Here is a 27,543-nt window from a genome sequence, read left to right as displayed (position 1 = left end):
CCTGCTAAGGTAGCTGATTCAAAGGTACAGCCTTTAGAGTGGCTTCCCCTTAGGAGAGTTTATCCAGGAGTAAGCCTGCAATGCTGCAAAAAACTCAATCGAGTCTGTCAAAGGGATAAGACCAACAACTTGACTAGACTTCAGAAACTACCTTCGCCCCATATAATAAAAACTGCAACCTTACTAAAAACTAACCACCTAACCCTGCAACATAGACAAACTATCTATTTAGACTGAGGGAACCGCACCACAAGACGAAGTCCCCAGACTATCATAAAAACACAAACCCTCATACATGCATATAAACCAAGGTTGAGTAGGGTTATTAACTCCTTTGCCTAATACAGAAACCGCAGCTATGTATGGGCCCAAGGTATAGCACTTGCCAAAGTCTACTCTCACCTCTCTAAGTTAATGAGAAGCGAAGACAGAGTTGCTCCTCCAGAAAATTGCATCCATGAATAGCCTAACTAACACGTATTCCTGATATGCCAGAGAAGTAGCAATGGCTCTCACTTCGTGAGCCAGTAATTTCAACAGGGCGAAGTGTTCCTCCTCACATAAGAGGTGGGCTTCCCTAATTTTCTCCCTCAGGAAAAAGGACAAAGCATACTTAGACAGGGGTTTTTGGCGGATCTTTCACTGAACACCATAACAGGTTGGATGCACAGCTCACGTTCATAGTGTGAGCCAAAAAAAAAAACTTTGAGGGACCTAACTGGGCAGAGGAGTCTTTCCTTCTCTCGACCAACTAGGTTCGTGAGGTTAATGACATCAAACGTCGTAGGACAGGGTTACGAAGGGTTCTCGCTCTTTACAAGAAAGATGAACCTTAAGGCACAAACTGCCCTATCCTAATTGAAGCTCACTCTCTTCCCAATCGCCTGGACTTTGCTGACCTCTAGGCATTCGCTAGAGTCATAAGGGAGAGGGTTTTCTTCGCTATAACTCGAAGAGAGGCTAGCGAGATAGGTTCAAATTTCTTGGAGCACAGAAACTTAAACACCACATCCAGGTTTAAGAGTACCTATTACGTCGTCTGAAAAGACCCAATGAGGTCCTGCAAACCTTGATTTTGGGACAACTCTAGGCCTCTATACCTAAAGATGGCGGAGAGCATACTGCTGTATCCATTGATGGTAGATACAGCCAGCTTAGCATCCTGTCTGAGGTACAAGAAGAAGTCTGCAATCTGGCTCAGAGAGGTAGTGGATGAGGAAACTTGTGCCGCCTGCACCAAGCTCTAAAGGTCTCCCACCTAGATTGGTAGACTCTTTGTGAAGAGATCCTCCTTGCTCTGGCGATAGATTTTGTCGCTTGTGCCGAAAAGCCTCGAGATCTGACAAGCTTCTAGTCAGTCTGAAGGAAGTCAGCTGAGAGCAAGGGGGGTAAGCTGATACCTCTCGAAGTGGGGCTGTTTGAGAAGATCTGGACTTGCCGAAGTCTTCTTGGGAAGTCCATCAACATGCCCATCACTTCTGAAAACCATTCCCTAGCAGGCCAGAATGGAGCCGCTAGGATCATTCGCCCCGAATCGAGGAGAGCAAATTTCCTGAAGACCAGATTGATGATCTCGAACGGGGGCAACGCAAACATGTCCAACCCCGTCCAATCCATCAAGAAGGAGTCCACTGCTACAGCTTCCTCGTCCGGTACTAGGGAGCAGCAGTAGGGGATCCTCTTCTTCCAGTTGGAGGCAAAAAGGTCTGTTACAGGTCTGCCCCACAACTTCCAGAGACTGACAGACTTGGGGGTTGAGAGACCATTCTGAGGGAAAAACAAGTCTCTTCCTGCTGAGCATGTTTGCCCCGATGTTTCTTGCCCTAAAACAAACCTCCTTTCTAGATCCAAGAAAACAGAACGAAGGCGTCCTTGATCTCGACACACGATTCGACTAGTGTCATCACGAAGTCCTAGATTCTCATGTTCAAAGTCATGCCTCATGCTAGAACTTCGACGTCGAGCGTCCTGAAAGACGAGGCGCCGATCGTCCTGAAAGACGAGGCGCCGATCGTCCTGTAAGACGTGGCGCCGATAGTCCTGTAAGACGTGGTGCCAAAAGTCCTGTAAGACGTGGAGCCGAGCGGTTAACAGAGCGAGACTCTGAATGTTCTAAAAGACAAGGTGCTGAGTGTCCTGGTGTCAGAAGAGACTCTTCTTGTTGACAGGAAGACCTAATTATTTGATAGGCTCAACGTTATCTAAAAATCCAGATACAGGGACGCTCTGATTCCTCCAGAGAGCAGTATTCCGCTACAAAAGGCAAAAGTTACGTGAACATGAGAGGGGCGGAGCTGAGACCAAAACACACGCCCGAAACTGACCCATTCTACACCCGTTCTTCCTTGTAAACAAACCTCAGATAAAGTTTGATTGCATAGCCTGCCACTTAGACTCCTCTCTAGAACTGAGAGAGATTCGTTGTAGCTAAAAACTAAAGGGTTTCCCTATAAAAAGAAAAAGTAATCCTCCTTCAGAAGAAGTACTGACCAAAGGTCTGCTCCCCTCTTTTCCAAAGATTTTGATGTCTCCATGGAGAACTTAGACTTCTGAACGAAGGCGTAAAGAGCATTTACGTCCAGGACTGGACAAAAGACTCCCTCTCCCAAAAGAGAGACATTGAAGTTGCAAAGTCGGTTAGGCAGAAAAGTCTTATCGGAGTAACTAACAAAGGAGGATTCACTAGGAAAAAGATTTCGCATCCATCCTTAGTAAAAACATGGACCAAAGGTCTGCTCCTCTCCTCTCCCAGGCTCGCCAGAAGTAGCAAAGTCTGGCTCCTACTGTTGTTAGTCATCAAAAATTAATATATTCTTAAAGCTCCATTAATGACCACGCGAAAACTCAGAGGGTGGGGAACATGGAGCAACAGAACTTAGGATCCTCTCCTTCTGTTAACCTCAAACAATTCAACAGGAGAAAAGTGATCACAAAGTCATCCTTGACAAAGATCTTATAAGACGTGGCGTCGCCCTGAAAGGACAAGGCGGCGACCGTCCTATCATCCTGAAAGACGAGGCTGCCCTCGCCCCGAAAGGCGAGGCTGCACCCGCCCCGAAAGGCGAGGCTGCACCCGCCCCGAAAGGCGAGGCTGCCCTCGCCCCGAAAGGCGAGGCTGCCCTCGCCCCGAAAGGCGAGGCTGCCCTCGCCCCGAAAGGCGAGGCTGCCCTCGCCCCGAAAGGCGAGGCTGCCCCCGCCCCGAAAGGCGAGGCTGCCCCCGCCCCGAAAGGCGAGGCTGCACCCGCCCCGAAAGGCGAGGCTGCACCCGCCCCGAAAGTCGAGGCTGCACTCGCCCCCGAAAGACGAGGCTGCACCCGCCCCGAAAGGCGAGGCTGCACCCGCCCCGAAAGGCGAGGCTGCACCCGCCCCGAAAGGCGAGGCTGCACCCGCCCCGAAAGGCGAGGCTGCACCCGCCCCGAAAGGCGAGGCTGCACCCGCCCCGAAAGGCGAGGCTGCACCCGCCCCGAAAGTCGAGGCTGCACTCGCCCCCGAAAGACGAGGCTGCACCCGCCCCGAAAGTCGAGGCTGCACTCGCCCCCGAAAGACGAGGCTGCATTCGTCCCGAAAGACGAGGCTGCATTCGCCCTGAAAGACGAGGCAGCATTCGCCCTGAAAGACGAGGCTGCATTCGTCCTGAAAGACGAGGCTGCATTCGTCCTGAAAGACGAGGCTGCATTCGCCCTGAAAGACGAGGCTGCATTCGTCCTGAAAGACGAGGCAGCATTCACCCTGAAAGACGAGGCTGCATTAGTCCTGAAAGATGAAGCAGCATTCGCCCTGAAAGACGAGGCTGCATTCGTCCTGAAAGACGAGGCAGCATTCGTCCTGAAAGACGAGGCAGCATTCGTCCTGAAAGACGAGGCAGCATTCGTCCTGAAAGATGAGGCAGCATTCGCCCTGAAAGACGAGGCTGCATTCGCCCTGAAAAACAAGGCTGCATTCGTCCTGAAAGACGAGGCAGCATTCACCCTGAAAGACGAGGCTGCATTAGTCCTGAAAGACGAGGCTGCATTAGTCCTGAAAGACGAGGCTGCATTAGTCCTGAAAGACGAGGCTGCATTCGCCCTGAAAGACGAGGCTGCATTCGCCCTGAAAGACGAGGCTGCATTCGTCCTGAAAGACGAGGCAGCATTCGCCCTGAAAGACGAGGCTGCATTAGTCCTGAAAGACGAGGCTGCATTAGTCCTGAAAGACGAGGCAGCATTCGTCCTGAAAGACGAGGCTGCATTCGCCCTGAAAGACGAGGCTGCATTCGTCCTGAAAGACGAGGCAGCATTCGCCCTGAAAGACGAGGCTGCATTAGTCCTGAAAGACGAGGCAGCATTCGTCCTGAAAGACGAGGCTGCATTCGCCCTGAAAGACGAGGCTGCATTCGTCCTGAAAGACGAGGCAGCATTCGCCCTGAAAGACGAGGCTGCATTAGTCCTGAAAGACGAGGCTGCATTAGTCCTGAAAGACGAGGCAGCATTCGTCCTGAAAGACGAGGCTGCATTCGCCCTGAAAGACGAGGCTGCATTCGTCCTGAAAGACGAGGCAGCATTCGCCCTGAAAGACGAGGCTGCATTAGTCCTGAAAGACGAGGCAGCATTCGTCCTGAAAGACGAGGCTGCATTCGCCCTGAAAGACGAGGCTGCATTCGTCCTGTCTTGAAAGACTTAGCGCCGAGCGTTAAGGCAAAATGATATTCATTATGCCGCTCGGCGCGTTCGGTTCCGATCAGAGGGTTCATAAGGCCGACTGGCGCTCTGGGACAAAAACCGAATCAATGATGGTTTGTAAGCATTGATATTATCAGCGAATATCTATGACTTAAAGTATTGCCATTAAAATCAAAAGTGATGCAATGCAAAACTCTAAAAGCAGTGTAAGAATCTTAACGTTCAACGCTCTTTGCTTTCCCATGGCAAGGGCGAGCATTCTTAGGAACGTTAACAGGAACGCTCGCGAGGGCGTTTGCTCGTGAGCTAACGCCTCTCGTTTCCTTTCGCCAATCGACGTTCCTTCTCCCATGGGCCGGGGAGCTTGGAAGAGGTCTAAGTCTAGGAAAACGACGTCCACTGTGCTGAAAGAATCCAATGCCTAATTTAGCACTGAAACTTGCACTATTAAACTCTTACACAAAAAACCATAATTAGTCCTGCCCGTTGTGAGAGAACTTATTCTTCTGCCACGGGCTTGAATGAGAAAGCAAAATCGTCTCTAGAACTTGCTATATAAACTGTAACAAAATATTTATAAAATATTAAACTGACATTTCCATAATAAAATAAACTTTCAAACATACTTACCCGGCGATCACAAAAAGAAAAAACCACCGGGCAAGAGTTGAGATTAAAAATAGATGTTGAAGACACTCACCCGGTAGTTACATATAACCACCGGTAAAATTAAATGTCATAAATACCTACCCGGTAGTTACATACAAACGCCGGGAAAGTTATACGTTAAAGATTAAAATGAACAGAAAAAGGGAAAACAAATGTAATCCACAATTAATTCAAAGGGTTTTCAAAAACAAGCGAGTTGTAATGATAAAAAGAACAGATAGTGTATAGCAATAACGTATCTATATATATAAATGTAAACAACAGGAACATATAAATGAAAAGGTTACTAAAACTAGAATTCCCATATCGTTGTTGTTGGAGTATAATAGCCAACACTTTAATTCCCATATCGAAAAGAACGCTACCAAGGCATGTTGGGACTGCACCGATAGTAACGAGTAACAGCGTAAATTAACCATACGTTAGTTCTATTTGATTTATGAAATTAGATCGATGATTTAAAGAACGAATACCAAATGGACAAATCTTTCTTTAAAATTTTACATTAAAGGTTAAAAAAAAAAAAAAAACTTATATAAGTGGAATTCCTCCCATTCTTTACATAAAACAAATAAAGAGAATTTGCAAGACATACATGAAGATTACGTCACACGACTGTGACGTCATAGAGTTGCTGGAACGTATTTCCGTCATCAGGATTAAAAACTTTGCAACTAAAATATAGTGCACAAACAAAACCTCTGCATACAAACTGTGAGGATCTACCGACACTTTCGGTAACCTCACCTTGCATACATCACTCGCACAAACACGAAAATTAAGTTATCACTCATGATAAACAAGGTAAATAATAATAATAAAACACGATTGCCAAATCCCTATATCAGTGTACTTCACCAAACGAAGTCCAAAAAAGCGAAGAAGGGAAAATGATTCGAAAAACTCTCAATGGTGGACCGACGATGTTTTCGATCCAGCCGGCAGAGATGAACTGAAGTCTTGGACACGGGAATGATTCCTTGGACCACCCTGTGACGGGTGTTACCACCTACCTCCCAACCACCACAAGGCGGTTGCCTCATTTTGAAAAATTCTGCCGATTTTAGAGATATCAGCTATATATATATATAACTGCCAGGTAAGTACTATTCATAAAATTGTATTTTTCCTAACTATAAAAACCTTAGCTATTTAATATGGGTAGTACTTTCGGCGTAGCTGAAATGACGATCCATTAGAATTTTAACAAGGGTTTACTACCCCCTCGCTAGTTAGCGAGGGGGTAGGGATGGGTAGCTTGCTACCCCTCCCCCCCTCACACACCTGTGATTAGCTCACTTTGCTTAGAGGTAGGACTTCCCGGGGGACAGGGCTGGCGGGCAAGTTTGATTAAATAGCAAAGGTTTGTATAGTAAGGAAAAATACAAATTATCTACAAATTTTTCATTTGTTCCGTAACTGAAATACAAACCACGCTATTTAATATGGGTGACTCAACCCTTAGGTAGGGTGGTAATTCCCAGCCATTACTGGCTTTTGGCTTTTTGCCCGGGGACTCAGTATCTGAGTGTTTTAGTACTCAAAGATAAGGAGTCCCTGCACCTCGCAAGTGCCTTGCTCTGCAAGGACAGCGGCCTACGTAAGCTTGTGTGTGAAGGAATGAAGTGTGACTCGTCCTAGGAAGTTAACCTGAAGTCCTTTAGATGGAATTCTAGGATAGGACGTTCCCAATACCAACTCGTAAGGGTATGGGGACGTGACAGTACTGTATTAACTTAATACTAGGAACACAAGGAAACATGGTTTACCTGCAGTGGTTTGAGGTCAGCTGTGCAGAGAACCCCGGATGCTGCTTTCCCGAAGAGAGGGGAGAATGAAGAAAAAATAAAGGGCCAGGCATACCTTTTCATTCATGCAGACTAAAACCAGGTAACAATGCCCTCAACCCTCTGCTACTTGTCCATTAAAGAGCCTGAGGTTTAAACCAGCTGTTGTGCAGCCACCACAGGGCCAATAGAAAACGTATCGAGCCTCCTGTGGGTCACGTCTTGCAGGTAATGGGCTGTGAAGGTCGACTGACGCTTCTAAAACCTGCGTCACTGAGTAGTTCTTCTTGAAGGCCCTGACATCGTGTGCTCTAGGGGGACGTGACGGAGGAGGGTCGGGATTCAGGGAATGATAGATAACCCTGTGAATCCACGCTGAGATAGTTCTTAGTGACCCTCCTCTTCGTCCTTCCGGTGCTCACAAACAATGCCTGCCCCCGAGGACGAATTACAGCTGTTCTCTTAAGATAGAGCCTCAGACTCCTCACTGGGCACAGTAGGAGATGGTCTGGGTCATCTGTTACAGAACGAAGACTAGAAATCCTGAAAGGGTCGAACTGAGGGTCCGGCACTCCTGGATTTTGAGTCTTAGAAACAAACTCAGGGACGAATCTGAACGTTACCTCCCCCCATCCCCTTGAATGGGCGATGTCATACGAGAGACCATGAAGTTCGCCGACTCGCTTGGCCGAGGCCAAAGCAAGTAGGAACACCGTCTTCCAAGTCAGGTGGCGATCAGAAGCCTGGCGTAATGGTTCGAAGGGAGGTCTCTTAAGAGCCCTGAGAACTCGAACCACGTTCCATGGAGGAGGTCTCACTTCCGACTCAGGACAGGTAAGTTCATAACTTCGTATGAGTAAAGAAAGTTCCAGCAAAGAGGAAATGTCCATTCCTTTGAGCCTGAAGGCAAGACTTAAGGCTGAGCGATAGCCTTTCACTGCCGGGACCGAAAGGCGCATTTCTTCCTGCAAATACACGAGAAACTCCGCTATTGCTGGAATAGTGGCATCGAGTGGAGAGATACCCCTTCCACGACACCAACCACAGAAAACTCTCCACTTTGCCTGGTAAACCCCTGCGGAAGACTTTCGCAGGTGTCGAGACATCCTTTCAGCAACTTGTTACGAAAAGCCTCTCTCTGTGAGGAGATGCTGGATAGTCTCCAGGCGTGAAGCCGCAGCGAAGCTACAGCTTTGTGAAAGATGTTGGCGTGTGGTTGTTTGAGTAGCTCGTGTCGTGGAGGAAGTTCTCTCGGGAGTTCCATCAGGAGCTGCAGAAGGTCCAGAAACCACTCAGCGTGATGCCATAGCGGAGCTATCAAGGTCATTGAAAGGTTGACCGATATTCTGGTCTTGTTGAGTATCCTCCTCATCAGACAGAACGGGGGAAAGGCGTATACGTCGATGTTGTCCCACCGTTGTTGGAAAGCATCTTGCCAGAGAGCCTTGGGGTGCGGGACTGGGGAGCAGTAAAGCGGAAGCTTGAAATTCAAAGCTGTCGCGAACAGATCCACCGTTGGGGAACCCCACAAAGTCAGGACTTTGTTGGCTACTAGACGATCCAAAGACCACTCGATACTTACTATCTGGGATGCCCTGATCAGACTGTTGGCGAGCACATTCCTCTTGCCTGGAATGAAACGAGCTGATAGTGGAATCGAGTGGACTTCGGTCCATGTCAGTATCTCTACTGCCAGATGGGATAGCTGCTCTGAAAAGGTACCTCCCTGCTTGTTGATGTAAGCCACTACCGTGGTGTTGTCGCTCATCACCACCACGGAGTGACCCGCCAGGTACTGTTGGAACTGTTGAAGTGCCAGGAATACGGCCTTCATTTCTAGCAGATTTATGTGGAGGCACTTTTCTGATTCTGACCAGAGGTCTGAGGTCCTGTGGTTCAGAACATGGGCCCCCCACCCTTTCTTTGAGGCGTCCGAAAACAGCATCAAATCCGGGGGGAGGACGAGAAGATCCACTCCCTTTCGTAGGTTCTCGTCTGTCACCCACCACTGAGGGTCCGTCCGTTCCGCAGGACCAATAGGGACCATGACGTCCAGGGAATCGTGTCCTTGATTCCACCGAGACTTGAGTCGCCATTGCAGGGATCTCATCCTGAGGCGACCGTTTGGAACTACCTGGGCCAGGGAAGAAAGGTGACCGAGGAGACATAACCACGATTGGGCTGGGAGTTCTTCTCGTCTGAGGAAAGGATCTGCGACCCTCCTCAGCCTTGCTATCCTGTCGTCTGATGGGAAGGCTTTGTGGAGAGTGGTGTCCAATATCATGCCTAGATATACCAGTCGCTGAGTTGGAAGCAGAGAAGACTTCTCGAGATTTACCATGATCCCTAGATCTTGGCAAAGTCCCAGAAGCTTGTCTCGGTGTCGAAGAAGGGTCGACTCCGAGTCTGCCAGGATCAGCCAGTCGTCCAGATAACGGAGGAGACGGATGCCGATCCTGTGTGCCCACAAAGAAATCAGGGTGAACACTCTGGTAAATACCTGAGGTGGTGTGGAGAGACCGAAACACAGCACCTTGAACTGGTAGATCTTGTTGTCTAGGCTGAATCTTAAGTATTTCCTTGAAGACGAATGGACTGGGATCTGGAAGAACGCGTCCTTCAGGTCCAGTGTACACATGAAGTCTTGTGGTCTCACTGCAAGTTTGACCGTGTCTGCCGTCTCCATGCTGAACGGGGTTTGTTTGACAAACCTGTTCAGAGCTGAGAGGTCAATGACTGGTCTCCAGCCTCCATACGCCTTCCTTACAAGAAAGAGTCGACTGAAGAAGCCTGGGGAACTGTCGACGACCTCCTGGAGAGCGTCCTTCTTTAACATGGTCTCGACTTCTGCCCGTAGGGCTTGGCCCCTTGCCGATCCCATGGCAAAGGAGCTCAACGACACTGGATACGCTGTCAGGGGAGGTAGAGATGTTGTGAACGGGACGCGATATCCCTGACTGATTACGGAAATCGTCCAAGAATCGGCCCCGAGTTGCTGCCACCTGATTGCGCAACTTTGTAGGCATCCCCCCACTGGTGGACATGTAGGGGGATTGCCAATCCTAGCATTTGCGGCCTCGGCCACTCCCTCTAGGATTTTTCCCTCCCCTGGAGGACTTTTTGCCTTTCTTGTCTTTGACAGGAAAGGGCTTCGACACCGTTACTTTTGCTGCCACTGCCGGTTTCGTCGTCTTGGACAGGCGAGGTTGTTAAGGTGCTGGAGGTTTATAGGGCTTTCATGTAAGAGCCCTATGTAGGAGAGAGTCCTGATTGGACTTCGTCCACCTCTCAGCTGCCTGTTCCACATCTTTAGGCTCAAACAGATTCTTCCCCAAAAGGGAAGAATGTCTGAGCCTGCTGACCTCGACGGCTGGGACCTTCGTGTGGAATCTCTCTGCCACCGCATCACGTCGTTTCAGGATGGAATTGGCCCACAAGTTCGAGACTTGGTGGGCCAGAAACTCAATGGTGCGAGTGCCCGAAAGGAGGAAGGTCTCCAGGGCCTTCCTGGTGCTCTCCTTAGATAGGTCCTCGGATCGCAACAAGATGCCAAGAGACCCCAGCCAGACGTCCAGCCATGAAGTAGCCTGCATGGCACACTTCGCAACCTTCTCCTGACTTAGGATATCTGTCGCCGAGAAAGACACTTGCCGGCTAGAGAGCCTCTCTAAAGGGACTCCCTTGGTGAGGTCTTCCACCGAATGGTGCAAGGGGAGAGCTAGGCAAGACTCCTCCAAGATCTCAAAGTACCTCCTCTGGTGGATACGAGGAGGAGGGAGGAGCTTGTTGCCAGCAGTGGAACGGCTGGAGGAGGCGAGTTCGGAGTGCTGGCCCTCAACCTTATCCCTGGCACTCTTCACCCCTTGGGACCAGGGCAAAGCCGCACTGGCCTTAGTGGGTTTCTGAGTGCCAAAGACTCGGTCCAGGACCGTGTCCTTGCCCTCTCAAGGAGGAATCTCAGGGTCCGGGAACCCGTTGAGATGCCTCATCAGGGTCAGAACCTGCCAGAAGGCATGCTCTGACTCCTGGAGAACTGGCAGCAAAGTCTCCCGTCCCCAAAGGCTCTTCTTGGGGGGACACGTGGACGTTCTCTGCGGGTCTTGTTGGCTCTGGTCGAATTCTTGAGGATGACTTGGGGATGGTTTTAGTCCTTAGGCTCCCTCCTGGGAGGAATACAGGACTCCAACAACGATGTCTGTGGGCTCTTCTCCCACCCAACCCGGGACGATTCTCCTGCACGAGGTGGGGTTTCTCCCATTGGTGCGATGGGAGAATGTCTCACCTCGGTAGACTCCCCTGAGGACGGAAAATCCTTGTCCACAGGAGAGGGAGAGAAAGTCTGAGGGGGGAGAGAGCCTCCCTCAAAGACGTCCGAGGAGCAAGCTTGGCCCTGGGAGAAGTTACCACGACTTCTACTCCTCTCTTCCTCTTCAGTGGGGTCGGAGCTGCTATTGATTTGAGGCCCAATTCAGAGAAGGCAGGTTTGAAAGCCTGCATGACAGCTCTGACAAGGGGCCCAAACCATGGCTGCTTACTGACAGCTGCGCTGTCAGAGACTCCCTCTGAAGGGAAGGGGATCGGGCGATCCTTCGAAGTAGACACAACTGGGCATGCCTGAAAAGAAAGGGAAGAAGGTTGGTTGGTTCCTGGACCTATCCGGAGTATTCCCGTCCTCCTGCCGGAGCGCTGATCTGCGCTTGCGAGGGGGGGGACGTGAAGATGATGACCTGGAGGCTTTCGTTCCTGTAGCTTCGCTCGGGGGCTCAGCTGTGAATCCCAATGGGAATCCCAATGGGAATCGCGCTGGGGAACGCGTTGGCGCTCGCGCGATGGGATTTTCCCTGGCTCGCGCTCAGGCGAACGTTCACGCGCGCATGCGCACGATGATGGCGAGGGAGCGCGCGGGCGAGTGCCGGTGTGCAGGAGAGCGATGGCACGCTGACGAGCGATGGCGCACGACCGTGCACAGGCGAGTTGGTGCGTGAGCACGCAGGCGATGTTGACGTTCTGGCGCGTAGGTGCGCAATCTGGTGAAAGCAGAGGAGGCGCCGAAGGGTGTGCAAGCGCTTGCGCGCGCGGAAGTGATAGCTCACGTGCGCGTTGGCGCGCAGGAACTCGCTGAACTCTAGAAGGTGCGCGCGCACGCGCAGGGGAAATACCCCTAGCGTGTGGGCGTGCAGGAGGGCGCACCGCACGAGCTGGGACAGGTGCACGTGATGGAGACTGCGCGCGATGGCTGACGAGCAGGCGAGGTCCGAAGGCACGTAGGAGATCGCAGACGGGAAGGAGAAGAAAGATTCTTCCCTCCTGCGCCCAGATCCGGAGATTGTGGGCGTGCAGGCGCACGTTGGCGCGTAGGCGAAGAGCGCTGGTGAGCAGGAAATCGTGGGGGAGCAGGAGATCGTGTGCGCGCGTGGCGCGCAGCAGGATGAGGGCGCGTGGCGCGCAGCAGGATGAGGGCGCGTGGCGCGCAGCAGGATGAGGGCGCGCAGATGTGCGCTGGCGAGGAGAAGATCACTGGCGTACAGGAATTCGCTGGCGCGCAGGTGAGCGCTGGCGCGTAGTCTCAGCCACAGGAGATCGCTGGTGCGTTGTCTCTGAAACAGGTGGTTTCTGAAGTGCAGTCTCAGGAACAAGAGGAGAGCGCTTGCGCGCCATAGCACATGGGCGTGCAGGAGAGCGTTGGCGCGCAGGGGGTACCTGGTACTTAAGGGACTTACTCACAATGTGAGAAAGCCCCTTTTGCCCCGAAGGGACCGATGCCCATTGGATAACGGGGTGCGTGGGCGCCCACAGCGCGTCAGCGGCCAGGAACGGAGATGGAAGGTCAGCAGGTCTGGCAGGCGAAGGAGATCGTGAACGATCTGCAGAGAGGTCCAGGGATACAGTTGCAACGGTCGGTGCACGGCGAGGAGGATCCTCTGCGGGGGACTGCGAAGACGAAGAACCGAAGAGGCGCCTCCTAACTCACTTGTGGGGAGAAGGAAGGCCTCTATGGCGAAGAGGAAGGCGAGCTTTCCGTCTGATACGTCCTCTGGGGGCAGCAGGCAGACCATCGGCAGTCGTCCGAAGAGGAGTCTGTCAGTGAACTCCCCCGAGGGGGAGAATCATCTGCAGGAGAGACCGTTGGACTTAGCTCCTCCCTCGAAGGATGTTCGGAGGGGGAACTAAGCCTTCAGCTGCATCAGGAACCATAGCAGGGGTTTGACCTAACTCGTCGGAAGCCCCTGCCACAACAACGTCGACAATAGACAGAGGATCAACCTCTGCTACCATCAGCGACTGTTTGACAGCAGCCCCCAACCTGATTATGTCAAACAGGGCTTCCTTGGAGGGCGAACCCTGAAGCCCCAAGGAAGCTCAAAGCTGCAACAAATCATTGTTAAGACACATTATCAGAAATATCCTCCCCCAGGGGAGGAGGAAGAGCTGCCTCGCTATGGGAGGCAACTCCCTCTCCCAAACTCCAAGGTTGGTGAACATAAGTACGGCCTACGCTACCACTCGACGGCCCCTCGGGAGAGACCGATCGAGTGGGAGCTTCGGAGGAGGTTCGGGCTACGGAAGAAGAGTCCTTGGGATTTTCTCTCTTCAAGGAAACCCCTGGAGGAGAAATATCCCGTTTGGACTTCTTCTTCCGGCACCGAGAAAACCTCTCCCACTGGGAGGTAGACCACTCCCTACACTCACCGCATACTTTATTTCTTTCACACCGCTGGCCCCTGCAATAAGGACATAAGGTGTGAGGGTCTGTGTCCACCGCTGACATAAACGTTCCGCAAGGGCGGTCAGGTAAGCCGGGACACTTCCGCATGGTAGAGGCCAACTTCCAAACACACTGAAAAGAAAAAGCAAAAAACAAAGATCAAAGGCTGTCATAAGCGAGGGTGGGAGCAGACACGTCTGATCGTCACCCGAGCCAAAAGCAAAGTGAGCTAATCACAGGTGTGTGGGGGGGAGGGGTAGCAAGCTACCTGGGGCAGTAAACCCTCGTTAAAGTTCTAATGGGTCGTCACTTCAGCTACGCCGAAAGTAATACCCATATTAAATAGCGTGGTTTGTATTTCAGTTACGGAACAAGTTAGTTTTACTATTACTGTACTTATCAATTTCGCAGTAAATTTTCCCCACACAAAAACCCCAGTTCCCAATGCATGGCACCCTATTACCACTGGATATATTGGGGTATACCTTATTAACTATTCATTTGACGGAAATAATGATAATTTTCGACGAAAACTTTAGTATTTCTATATAAAAACATATTTTTTTATTAGAAAAACTTTTCCCCATGCTCTATAACACTACCAAATATTTTTGTCAAAAAGAAAATCAATTGGGTAAGTATTAAAAAAGTTTTATGTCTGTCCCAAGTACATAAACTGTATCACAAAAAGGCTAAAAGCACAAAGTGGGAAAAGCAGGACATAGGAAAGAGTACATTAGTACACAACCATGACCAAAATTAAAGTGAAAGTAACGTTACCTACTGGGTGAGCAGCAGGCCTTACCCACCACCCGATAGCCAAGTTAGTTTACCTGGTTAAAATGTTTAACAGATGTTGAAGCTTCGCTAGTGATATTTCTATTAAAGGTAAATGGGGGCTTTTACAAACATCCTTATCCTTATCGGTCAGCTTGCTGATCCAACGGCCCTAAGGGCACCATCATCAGTCTTCTAGTCTCTTCTATGAAGTGTTCTCCTCTCTCATTCGCGAGAGAGGCCACTCAAAGAGACTCCTCTTCGGAGGATTGTTCCTGTTTAGACCAGCTGGCTGTTAGGGACCTCTCCGCAGTTCGCCATCTCCTAGACCTGCTGACCTGCCGTCTCCGTTCCTGCATAGCAATTGGACACCAGCTAACCTTAATTTCCCCACCTAACCTAACCTACACGGTGTGTCCTTACCGACGTACCTACCAGGAGGGCTAATGCCCCCCGGGGCCCCCTTTAAACTGTTGTATTCTTAGTCGGCTATCACCATGCATAAAGGTGGCCGCTATCATACATACACCCTGGTCGATGGTTTTTATCACATGTAGGAAATTTTTTTTGATATTTCTGTTAAGTACACAGGTATGTAGGATAGCGGCCACCTGTAGGTATTATTATGGCTAATTTAGAATACGCCAGTGTAAGGGGGGTCAAAGGGGGGCGTTAGCCCCCCCGTTAGGTATGTAGGAAAGGACACAGTTTGTAGGTTAGGTTAGGGGGGAAAGTTTAGGTCCATTTTTAATCAATGCATGAGGAACTGGCCGCTGACGTACAAAGGCTCCAAAAGATTTTATTCCATCCATCATGATTGCAATAGGATAGAAAATAAATGTGCTATGCCGGTCTGTCGATCTACAAACAGTCTTTATCATCACACTCACCAGCTTGGGTATCATTCTATTATCATTATTGGAGCCTTTGTAAATCAGCGGCCAGTTCCTAACGCGTTCACTAAAAATGGACATCAACTAACCTAAACTTTCCCCCCTAACCTAACCTACAAGCCGTGTCCTTACCTACTTACCTAACAGGGGGGGATAACGCCTCCCTGCGACCCCCCTTACACTGTCGTATTCTAAGACAATAATACATACAAGTGGCCGCTTTCATACATACACCCCTAGACTTGTAAAACTTCACTTAAACAAGTGCAGTAGTTAGCCCTTGAGCGGAGAATTTTTTGGTTATCTTAAGTGTTGTCAGGTATATGAGGATAGAGGACAATGTGTAAAGATAAGCCAAACTATTAGGTGTATGTGTAGGTAAAGGAAAAATGAGTTGTAACCAAAGAATGCCCCAATGAAGTTCTGTTGGTAAAATTATTGTTATGGATAGGTTATAGGGCAGACAAAGGACACAATAACTCTTAAACGGTATTATCCTAATTATTCTGGCTATTTGTAAACCAAAAAAAAATATCAATTACCGTGATTTATATTAATACGGTGGCTGGCAATTAACGAAAGCACCAAACAAACTTCAACTGTTAATTTGCTGGTTTCCAGGTTCCAGTCCTCAGGCCACCGATATATTAATACGATGGCTGCTTACTTACGAAAGCACCAAACAACGTCAAGTGTTAATTTGCTGGTTCCAGAACCTCCAGTTTCCAGATTCCTCGTTGCTCCCTCCACGTGTTAATTTGCTGGTTCCAGAACCTCCAGTTTCCAGATTCCTCGCTGCTCTCTTCACGGGTTAATTTGCTGGTTCCAGGTTCCAGTCTTCCTGCCAGTGATATATATTATTACTTTGGCCGGCAATTTACAACTTATGTTAGCGTGCTGGAACTTAAATTTTCCAGTCTTCCCGATTCCTCGTTGCTCTCTCCACAACACTGTGATTGTGGGCAGACTACTAGAAGAAGACTAATAGTTCCTAGTTCCTAATTACCCACTTAGCAAAATAAGTTCATACTAACAGTAATAGTCAATGATATGGAAGAAAAAGAGTGGAAGTGGTGGATGCATGTGAAGAAGTATGTTGAAGAATGTGGGATGGCGATGAGAGAAGCCAAGAGATGTACGAATGAGGACATAAAGGAGAGAACAAGAGAATGGGACACAAGTAAATGGAAGAGTGAAATGGAGTGCAAAGAGAGTCTAATTCTGTATAAAAACCGGGAAAGTGAAATCAAGGAGGAGGAAGTACAGGAGCAAAGACAAACACATTGAGCTTGAATATAAAAAAAACAGACACCAAGATGGAGATATAAACTGTGTATTCTGTGATGTAGAAGGAGACTCCAAAATCAAACCATTGTTCTCTAGACTTTGGTAGTGCCATAGTCTCTGTACCAAGGTCTTCCACTGTCTTGGGTTGAAGTTCTCTTGCTTGAGGGTGCACTCAGGCATACTATTCTATCTAGTTTCTCTTCCTCTTGTTTTGTTATAAGTTTATATAGGAGACATTTATTTTAATGACTTTTCTTAAAATATTCTATTGTTCCTGGTTTCCTTTCCTCACTGGGCTATTTTCCCTGTTGGAGCCCCTAGGCTTGTAGCATTCTGCTTTTCCAACTAGGGTTTTAGCTTGATAAGTAATAATGATAATAATAATAATAGAAGAAAATGCTAACCACTTCATGTTATATTGTCCACAGATTATAAGAATTAAAGAAATTGAGCTCCAACAACCATACAATTGGAAAATTCCTTTTTTTTGTGAAGAAAATATTGAAAATAAGAAAATTGTACTACAACAAATGTGGATGAAAAGAGAAAAAACTAGTAAAAATAAGGGAAAAACTAGTGAAAATAAGGGAAAAATGATGAAAATAAGGGAAAACTAGTGAAAACTAGTGAAAATAAGGAAAAACTAGTGAAAATAAGGGAAAAACTAATGAAAATAAGGGAAAACTAGTAAAAATAAGGGAAATACTAGTGAAAATAAGGAGAAAAACTAATGAAAATAAGTGAAAACTAGTGAAAATAAGGGAAAACTAGAGAAAATAAGAGAAAAACTATAGAAAATAAGTGAAAACTATTGAAAATAAGGGAAAAACTAGTGAAAATAAAGGAAAACTAGAGAAAATAAGAGAAAAACTATTGAAAATAATCGAAAACTAGTTAAAATAAGATAAAAACTAGTGAAAATAAGGGAAAACTAGTGAAAATAAGGAACACAAAACTAAAAAGCACAAGAGGAGCCATTGCAAAGGCAAAGCCTCAACGTGTGAATCTGATTTGCCACTTTTCTTATTATTTCTTTCTTAAGTTCTTTCTTTTTATACTTTCTCAAGTTCTTTCCTTTTATACTTTCTTAAGTTCTTTCTTTTTAAACTTTCTTATTCCTTCAATTATAAAATCATATTTTTTTTTGCATAAGATATGTTTTTTTTATTGACTTGAGTATCTTCTTCTTCCATTTATTTACATAAGGAAACTTGGACCAATAAAGTTCCTACAGAGATCCTTAGAAGACAGACAGACAACGAAACTATACCACTACTTAAAAACTGCTGCCTTTTCATGGCTTGGTATGAATTTTTAACGTATATACAGAACAGCTTATATTAAATTATTAGATTGATATTAATCCCGATTTAGGATTTAGGGATTTGCAGGAACTTTGGGATTTAGGTATTTGTAGGATTTTGTAGGATTTAGGTTTTTAGGATTTTTTAAGATTTTAGAATTTAGGATTTTTAGGATTTTTGGATTTTAGGATTTAGGGATTTGCAGGAATTTTAAGATTTAGGGATTTGCAGGATTTTATAGGATTTTAGGATTTTTGATTTTAAGATTTTAGGATTTAGGATTTTTATTAACCAAGCTATGTTTAAACATATCTTAGAAATTTGTACAAACTGAAATTAAGCTTTTATCATAATGGTAGCAGTATGATACGTGTTCTTGCCGAGTACATGTACATTTCATATATATATTTTTAATAGACAATGTTAACTTATATTTGGAGCCTTTGTATATCAGCGGCCAGTTCCTCCCATGTCGATTAAAAATAGACATCGACTAACCTAAACTTTCTCCCCTAACCTAACTTACAAGCCGTGTCCTTACCTACTTACCTAACGGTGAGGGTAACGCCCCCCACTGCAACCCCCCTTCCACTGCCGTATTCTAAGTTAGCCGCAATCAAACGTACAAGTGGCCGCTATCATACATAGACCCCTTATATTTTGACGATAAGTATTTTTTACCATTATTTTTAGTGCAAAACCTGAGATGTATGTATGTAATTGGCCATGCCCAATAACGCCTTATTTCCAACCCTATTGCTAAGAATATTGAAGTCTAAGGGTTGACGAAGGGGGCGTTCTTTTCCGTTAGCTAAGGACACAGCTTCTAGATTAGTTTAAGTGGAGAAGTGTAAGTTATATGTTCTATGCACGTGGGAGCACCTGTCCGTCGTAATACAAAGGCTCCTAAACCACCCTCTTCCCTATTTGAATTGACTCCAAACCTATAGAGTCCTTTCAATGACGTCACTGGGAATCGCCGGCGGTCATGCTGGAGGACATACAAAGCGAAAACATGGCAGCTGCTACAGCGAATATGGACAATGAGAGCAACTTTGTCAAACAATTGTCGGGTGATGATAAGCGTTTTTACAAGCAGAAACTCGATCTAATTAATGGCCTAGATCCATACCAGATGCAGAATTCATTCAGTCAAAATATTGAGGATTTTCCCAGTATTTCATATATTGATATGGTGAACTACTTGGTACTGTCGGCCAACCCAGAACATGAGTGGGCATACATTTCCATTGAATAATCTGCTTCCAGAATTCGTTGTTTTTCCCTTTAATGCTTTTAAGTCCAAAATTAGATAAACACTGGGCCAATGAAGAGAGTGTTTATAATTATAAAGCTAATACTGATCATTTAGCTTAGCCTTGTGTATTATAATTTTTGATTGTCAAAATGTATGTAAAAGTTTTGCATTATAATGTCAAATCTTTATCAGTTCATGCCTAACCATTGTGTTTGTGTTTGGTTACAAATGCTATAATTTCTTATATACATATAAACATATGATGGACAAACTATTGTAATGCTCTTGGATGATTGTTTTGCTTCCTTGTAATTAAATGCGCAAGTTTAATTATTTTTTCAATGTTTCATATATAAGCTGAAGACCCCTTCGGGTTAAACCAGCTTTCAGATATTATTATTATTTATAATCAATGTTTATTCATCACATAGGCCTGTATGTCTGCACAATTTAATACACATTAAAATAAATATAAATATACACTTAATTATATATAGACATGAGCACCTTGACGAAATAGAGACCTAGGTAAGTAGCCTTTGTTAATATAGCCAATATGGGCGCTTTTAATTTTTGTTTTGAAAATCTGAGATGCCCCTTTGATGTTTAAAAATTGAGATGCCCCCTGCCCCATACACACTACACACTGAACTGACGATGATATTTGTGAAGCCGAGACTGACCTGATATGAAATGATCAGAACAAATACGTGCGTAGGGTAGTGAGGATTCACGTAGATCAGCCCGTGATATTCTGGTCAACCACAAGTCACGTCTGCGCTTGGATAATTCCTCTGTATCTTTGTCCTGATTCTGAATAACTGCCGGTATGCGGTAGAAACTCTTGTCATCTCTTTGTCCTCGATTCCCACAGCCAGCAATAGAACAAAAACTGGGCATTGTGTGAATGTGAATGTGATGAGATGGCTAACTATTCAACAGTTCAACCATAGCTATTCACTGAACACGTCCTTGTTTGTCCTCCAAGATGGCGGACCGGAAGTTTGATGACGTGTATTGAAAGGACTCTATATGCAACAATGATATTGTAGAGACCCAATTGTAAAACTGGGGTGTGGATGATGGATTGCATGTATTACAATAATCAGAGAGGCAGATTGCATAAATGATAATATAACCACTTGGAAAATTACAGAGAGAGAGAGAGAGAGATGATATGACAAAATCATACTATAAGTCCTTGAAAATTGTAGAAAGGCCTATTCCATTCTAACTAAACATGAGAGTAAAATTATAGCCTAGTATAATAACTTCTTAGCTGGAAAGGTGGTTTTGCCTTGTAATCCACTAAATGTAGCGTTTAAGATAAAAGATTATCCCGAGATGTCTTGTAACTTAACCCTGTTGTGATCCCAACTGCGACAAGATCAGTGTCAGGCTCACGACTCATGTTGACATTACGTACTGTAACTAATAAAGTAAAAAAGATATAAAGAAACTGAAAATTAAATTTGAAAGGTTAATGATTTTCTCTACCATACAGCACTTATGGTTATACGAACGGGTGACGCCACAGTGCGTAATCGAATCCTCAGAGGGTTAACCTTGAATTACTTAGCCTAACATAAAACAATGGGTACTTACATGACTCGGAGGTCTTAGTCCCTCCTGGAACCTAAGCTTTCATAGAGTTTTTCTTATGCAAATTCAAACAATTCAATCTATAAAGTAGGGGAATTTTTTCAACCAGAGCTTGAACGGACGTTGAATCGTTCATCAAGTAGTTGGTGGTCAACGACAGGTGACGAGAGGGGAAGCCCTGCCAATCTGCGTGATTGACTTGAGCCATTTTAGACTTCGGCCCCAAGGTGAACATCAGTAGCTCCCCATCTTTCACCAGAGCTGTTGGATATATTTTACTTTAGTGTTCATGGCCCAATACTTTTCATACTATGTACACATGATATGCAGTTTGGTCTAAAAACCAAGCACGTTGCATATGCAGACGATTCTACTCTCTTTCAATCAATTCCATCGCCTGAATGTAAACCCGGGGTTACTAAATCCCTTAATAGAGAGCGGGGAAAAATTAATGCATGGTGCATATTATGGGGATTGAAGCTGAACCCTAACAAAACTCAAAGGATGGTTGTAAGTATCAGCGGCAAAGGTTATCATTCAGCCCTGAGCCAAGTCTTTAGGCTGAAAGGAGTTAATGTTTCCTCTTTCTATGCTTATACAGTATGAAGTTTTGAACTGAACTATCCTCCAGTCGAGATGAGACCACCATGCTGGAACATTGTCAAGGTACTGCGTTCCTTGAAGGTGGTACCCTATGAAATTTTGAGGTTGACCTCTGATAGAGACCTCACCTTCAAGACGGCCTTGTTGCTCTCTCGAGTCTCGGCTAAAAATGTTAGTGAGCTGCACAGTCTCTTCTTTGTTTTTCGTTCAAGGGGATGGAGGCAACTCTCGTTCTCCTCCGTACTTGAGTTTTTTGCCAAACCCTAGAATCTGTCAACTCCTGATTCCAGGTTTTACTTGTTTCAGATTACAAACCAGTCAAATGTTGAACGTTGGGGTGTGTATGCACCAGACCCCCTTCAAGGCCTTTAATCTACAGGAGTACCCACAAGTCCATTGATGCCTTTGTGCCTGGTCTTATGGTGGCTTCTCAGTAGTTGTGTAGAAAGCCCAGATCCCATACGGGACACCAGTCGCTTAACTGCTTGTTAAAACAATTCAAAGGCCTACCAGTTTGCAATGAAAATATATTCCCTAATTAAATGACTCAGGTTTGTATAGCTAGGAAAATCACAAATTACAGTACTTAAAAATGTGATGTTTTCATATGGCTTAACAGAATACCATAATTGTTCCGTAACTGAAATACAAACCACGCTATTTACATGGGGTAATTACTTCGGCGTAGCTGAATGACGAGCCATAAGAATTTTAACGAGGGTTTACTACCCCACCGCTAGTTAGCGGGGGGTAGGGAGGGGTGGCTTGCTACCCCTCCCCCTCACACACAGTGAGTGCTTCACTTTGCTTTTGGCTCGGAGAGACGACAGACCTGTCTGCACTCTCCTCCGTTTTTGACTGCCATAATTTGTTTTGCTTTTTCTTTCAGTGTGTGTTTGACGTTGGCCTCTATTCTTTCATCATGCGTACATGCCCTGGATAAGCCGGCCGCCCTTGTGGTACCTTTATGTCGGCCTTGGACACCGATCCTCACTCCTTATGCCCTCAGTGTAGGGGCCAACGGTGTGATAGGTCTAACGTATGTATCGAGTGTAGGGAGTGGTCTACCTCCCAGTGGGAGAGGTTTGCCCGGCACCACAAGAAGAAGGCTAAAAGGGATATTTCTCCTTCAGAGGCTTCTTTGAAGAGAGAAAATTCCAAGACTTCTTCCGTAGCCCTTTCCTCCTCCGAAGCTCCCACTCGAGCGGTCTCTTCCGAGAGGCCGGCGAGTGGTAGCGTAGACTGTATTGCTGTTGACCGATCCCGGGGTGCGGGAGAGGTAGTTGCCTCCCATAGCGAGGCAGCTGCCCCTCCTCCCCCGGAGGAGGATTTACATATTGATTTGTCTGTTAATAACAATGATTTATTACAGCTTTGGGCTTCCTTGGGGCTTCAGGGTTTGCCCTCCAGGGAAGCCCTGTTTGACATGATCAAACTGGGTGCAGCTGTTAAACAATCGCCGTCGACAGCAGGGATAGATCCTCTGTCGGTTGTTGACGTTGTTATAACGGAGGCATCGAGTGGTTCTACTCAAACTCCTGTGCCTGTTGTTGCTGAGGTAGCTGAAGGCTTAGGTTCCCCCTCCGAACATCCTTCGAGGGAGGAACTAAGTCCTACGGTCTCTTCTACCGGTAATTCTCCCCCCCCCCCGGGGGGAGTTCGCTAACAGAGACTCCTCTGCAGAGTCCCTATGAAGGTCAGAGTTCTGATCCAACGGCCCCTCGTGGGCATATAAGGCATAGAGGCCTTCCTTCTCCTCACAAGGGAGTTAGGAGGCGCCTCTTTGGCTCGTCTTCCTCGCAGTCCTCTGCGGAGGAGACAACTCGCCAATCACCGTTCCTACCAGCTACCACCTTAGTCCTCTCCAGGGATCGTTCGTGATCCCCGTCGGAGGATGGTCGTCCTTAGGGACTTTGTATCCAGTCACCCTCCAGACATGGTGTCCTGCCATCTCCTTTCAAGGATGATGCGCACTACGTGCCATCTAAACCTGTCATTGCGCAGGCACCGGTCCCTTCGGGGCAAAAGGGTGATGAGCGCAAAACTGCGCATCAAACCCTTGCGCGCCAGGTTATACCTGCGCGCCCTTCTGCTGTTGCCGCTGATCCTGATTTAGCGCCACGGCGCTCACCTGTGCGCGTGCGCGCAAATGTTCCAGTTACGCGCCAGGGTTCCCCTGCGCGCCCACAACCTTCGGCGCGCCCGCACCCATCAGCAGTTCCTGAAATAGCGCTCCTGCGCCCACCTGCGCACACGCGCTCGCCTGCGCACATGCGTCCGGCAGTTCCTGATAAATGCGCGGTCCAAGAGGCACCTAAGTTAGCGCACAGGCGCTCACAGGTGTTTCTAGACCCCCAACACACTTATATTACTAAGAGTGATGTGCGCCAACCTCGCGCTGTTCCTGTTATAGCGCAAACGCGCTCGCCAACGCACCAGCGCGCTTCTACATCACAGCGCGCAGTCCAGGAGGTTCCCAATATAGCGCACGGGCGCTCACGGGTTCCCCTGGACTCTCTGCTAACTGCGAGCAATATAAAAACTGCCCACAATGTTGCAGTAGCGTGCAAGGTTCCTGATGCGCACCCAGTTCCAGTTGCACGCGATGCACGCCCAACCCAACAGCGCACACCTACACGGTCAGTTCCTGCTGCGCGCCCATCGCAACAGCGCACACCTGTGCGCCCACATCCTGATGTGCGCCCATGATCCCCTGCTCGCCCGGCGATCTCACGATCGCCTAAGGCACCTGCGCATGCTGCTCTCCCGGCTATCTCGCGATTGCCTAAGGCAACTGCACAACCTGCGCACCTCTCGTCTGCGCGCCAACGCGTGAACTCGCCCTCGCGCTATCACCAGGCTGCGCAATCATGCCCACGCCTGGTCGTGACAGACACGCGCCAGCATGCTACCGCGCACTCGCGCTCATCAGTAGCCCATCAGCCCACGGCATGCCCTCGCATCCAGCCTTCTACCCCTCCTCATAAGATAGCTCCTGTGCACCAAACGCCCTCGCTATCTCCTACGTGCGCCCGCGCCCCCTCCTGCGCTCCCGCGCAACCACACGCCCGCGCCCTCAACCTCGCACGCCCACGCCCACGCTCGTGCGCGAATATCCTGCTGCGCATGATTCATTTACGCGCGATCCAGATCAGGGCTTTTCACGCGATCACCAGCATGATCGGCGCAATGATCGCCAATGCGATCACGCCCGAGTTACATCAGGGGTACAGGCGTACAGGTCATCATCGCGTTCCCCTCCCCGCAAGCGCAGAACAGCGCGCTCGCCAGAGGAGGGGAGGTTTCCGGACAGGTCTAAGGACCTTTCTTCTTCCTTCATTGCAGATTCTCGACAGGCGAACCCTCGTGTCGACTCCTCCAAGGGATCGAACGATCCCCTTCCCTCCAGAGGGAGTATCTGACAGCGCGACTTTCAGCCAGCAGCCCTGGTTTGGTACCATTGTCAGAGCGCTTATGCAGACAATGAAGCCTGTGCTTTCTAACTTCGGTCACAAATCAGTGGCAACTTTCTCCCCCCTGAAGAGGAAGAGAGGAGTCCCAGACGTGGTAATTTCTCCAAGGACTATCCTGTCTTCTCGCAAGTCCTTACGTAAGGCTCCTACCCCACCTCAGACTTTCTCTCCCTCCTCTGCGGATGAGTATTACCCATCCTCAGGAGAGCCGGAAAATCCGGTCCGTTCCCCCATCGCACCAATGGGGGAAACTCCGCCGCTTCCTGAGAAGTCTCCTCGTATAGAGGTGGCGAAGGCCTTACATCCTTCATTGCTGGAGTCCTGCATCCTTCCTAGGAGGGAGCCGAAGGACTCGAAGACTGTTCCCAAGTCTTCCGCAAGGACCCGACAGGAACCAGATAGACCTTTGGAGAACGTCCCCGAGTCTCCCCAGGAAGAGCCTCTGGGGAGGGAGACTTCTCTGCCAGTCCGTCAGGAGGAGAGCACCAGGAGTCAGAACATGTGTTCTGGCAAGTCCTGACCCTCATGAGGAACCTCAATGGGATTCCAGACCCAGAGATTCCTCCTCGTGAAGGGAAAGATACGGTCCTGGACCGAATCTACGGCACCCAGAAACCCTCTAGGGCCAGTGCAGCTTTGCCCTGGTCTCAGGGGATGAAGAGTGCCAGAGACAAGGTCGAGGGCCAGCTCTCTGAGCTTGCCTCCTCCAATAGATCCAGTGCCGGTAACAAGCTCCTCCCTCCTCCTCGAGTACATCAGAGGAGGTACTTTGAAATCCCAGAGGAGACGTGTTTGAGTCTTCCAGTACACCATTCGGTGGAAGAACTCTCTGGGGGAGTCCCTCTTGAGAGACTCTCCAACCGGCAAGTGTCCTATTCTGCAACTGAGATCCTAAGCCAGGAGAAAGTTGCGAAGTGTGCCATGCAGGCAACTTCGTGGCTGGACATCTGGCTGGGATCTCTGGGCATCCTGGTACGTTCTGAGGACCTGTCCAAAAAAAGTACCAGGAAGGCACTGGAGACATTCTTACTCTCAGGCACGCGAACCATTGAGTTTCTGGCCCATCAAGTCTCGAGCTTGTGGGCCAACACGATTCTGAAGCCTCGGGACGCAGTGGCTGAGAGGTTCCACCAGAAGGTCCCCAGTTCTGATGTTAGCAGGCTTAGACACTTCCGTTCTCGGTAAGAGCTTGTTTGAGCCAAAGGACATGGAGCTAGCCGCTGAGAGGTGGAGGAAGTCCAATCAGGATTCCCTCATCCACAAGGCCCTGACATCGAGGCCTTACAAACCTCCAGCAGCTCAGCAACCCCGTCCAGCTAAGGACAATAGGAAGACAACGACAACGGCAGCGAAGCAGAAGGTGTCTAAGCCCTTTCCTGCCAAGGGCAGAAGGGGCAAGAAGTCCTCCAGGAGAGGAGGTAAAAATCCCAGAGGGAACAGCCGAGGCCGTAAACGCTAGGATTGGCAGTCCCCCTGCATGTCTACCAGTGGGGGGATGCCTACAAAGTTGCACGACAAGGTGGCAGCAACTCGGGGCAGATACCTGGACGATTTCCGTAATCGGTCAGGGTTATCGCGTCCCGTTCATCTCATGTCTACCTCCCCTGACAGCGAATCCAATGTCATTGAGCTCCCTTACCATGGGATCGGTAAAGGGACAGGCCCTCCAGGCAGAAGTCCAGACCATGTTGATGAAGGACGCTCTCCAAGAGGTTGTGGACGGGTCCCCAGGCTTCTACAGTCGACTCTTTCTTGTGAGAAAGGCGTCTGGAGGCTGGAGACCAGTCATCGACCTCTCGACACTGAACAGGTTTGTCAAACAGACCCCGTTCAGTATGGAGACAGCAGACACGGTCAGGCTTGCAGTGAGACCACAAGACTTCATGTGCACACTGGACCTGAAGGACGCTTACTTCCAGATCCCAGTCCACCCATCTTCAAGGAAGTACTTAAGATTTTGCCTAGACGACAAGATCTACCAGTTCAAGGTGCTGTGCTTCGGTCTCTCCACAGCACCCCAAGTGTTCACCGAGGTGTTCACCCTGATTTCATCATGGGCTCACAGGATCGGCATCCATCTCCTCCGTTATCTGGACGACTGGCTGATCCTAGCAGACTCGAAGGCAACCCTTCTTCGCCACCGAGACAAGCTTCTCGAACTTTGCCAAGATCTAGGGATCATGGTAAACCTCGAGAAGTCCTCTCTGCAGCCCTCTCAGAGACTGGTATACCTAGGCATGGTCATAGACACCAATCTCCACAAAGCCTTCCCATCAGACGACAGGATAGCAAGGCTGAGAAAGGTCGCGAGACCTTTCCTCACACGAGAAGAACTTCCAGCCCAAATGTGGTTACGTCTCCTCGGCCATCTCTCCTCCCTGGCTCGTCTGGTTCCCAACAGTCGCCTCAGAATGAGATCTCTCCAATGGCGACTCAAGTCGCGGTGGAATCAAGGACACGATTCCCCGGACACCCTGATCCCTATGGGACAACCGGAACAGACGGATCTCCAGTGGTGGGTGGCAG

General features: G+C 48.2%; 2 protein-coding genes across 3 annotated transcripts in view; one reads left to right on the top strand and one right to left on the bottom strand.

The window, feature by feature from the left end:
- Pop4 (ribonuclease P/MRP subunit POP4) overlaps positions 1 to 16,442 on the bottom strand; it is a 72,699-nt gene extending 56,257 nt beyond the window's left edge. The window contains exon 1 of one of the 2 annotated variants that reach the window (XM_068393920.1): positions 16,162 to 16,442. The gene's annotated coding sequence lies outside the window, so the exon portion shown is untranslated. Of the gene's footprint in view, positions 1 to 16,032 lie in introns of both variants that reach the window. The other variant, XM_068393911.1, reaches the window with a different exon arrangement.
- Positions 16,443 to 17,946: 1,504 nt separating this feature from the next.
- Positions 17,947 to 27,543, top strand: part of LOC137658825 (RNA pseudouridylate synthase domain-containing protein 1-like) — a 44,116-nt gene continuing 34,519 nt past the window's right edge. The window contains exon 1 of the mRNA XM_068393899.1: positions 17,947 to 18,081. The gene's annotated coding sequence lies outside the window, so the exon portion shown is untranslated. The remainder of the gene's footprint in view (positions 18,082 to 27,543) is intronic.

Source organism: Palaemon carinicauda, chromosome 1 (assembly GCF_036898095.1).
Source record: "Palaemon carinicauda isolate YSFRI2023 chromosome 1, ASM3689809v2, whole genome shotgun sequence".
Lineage (NCBI taxonomy): Eukaryota > Metazoa > Arthropoda > Malacostraca > Decapoda > Palaemonidae > Palaemon > Palaemon carinicauda.
Note: the sequence above shows the minus strand (reverse complement) of the source record. Positions and strands in the feature narration are given on the sequence as shown.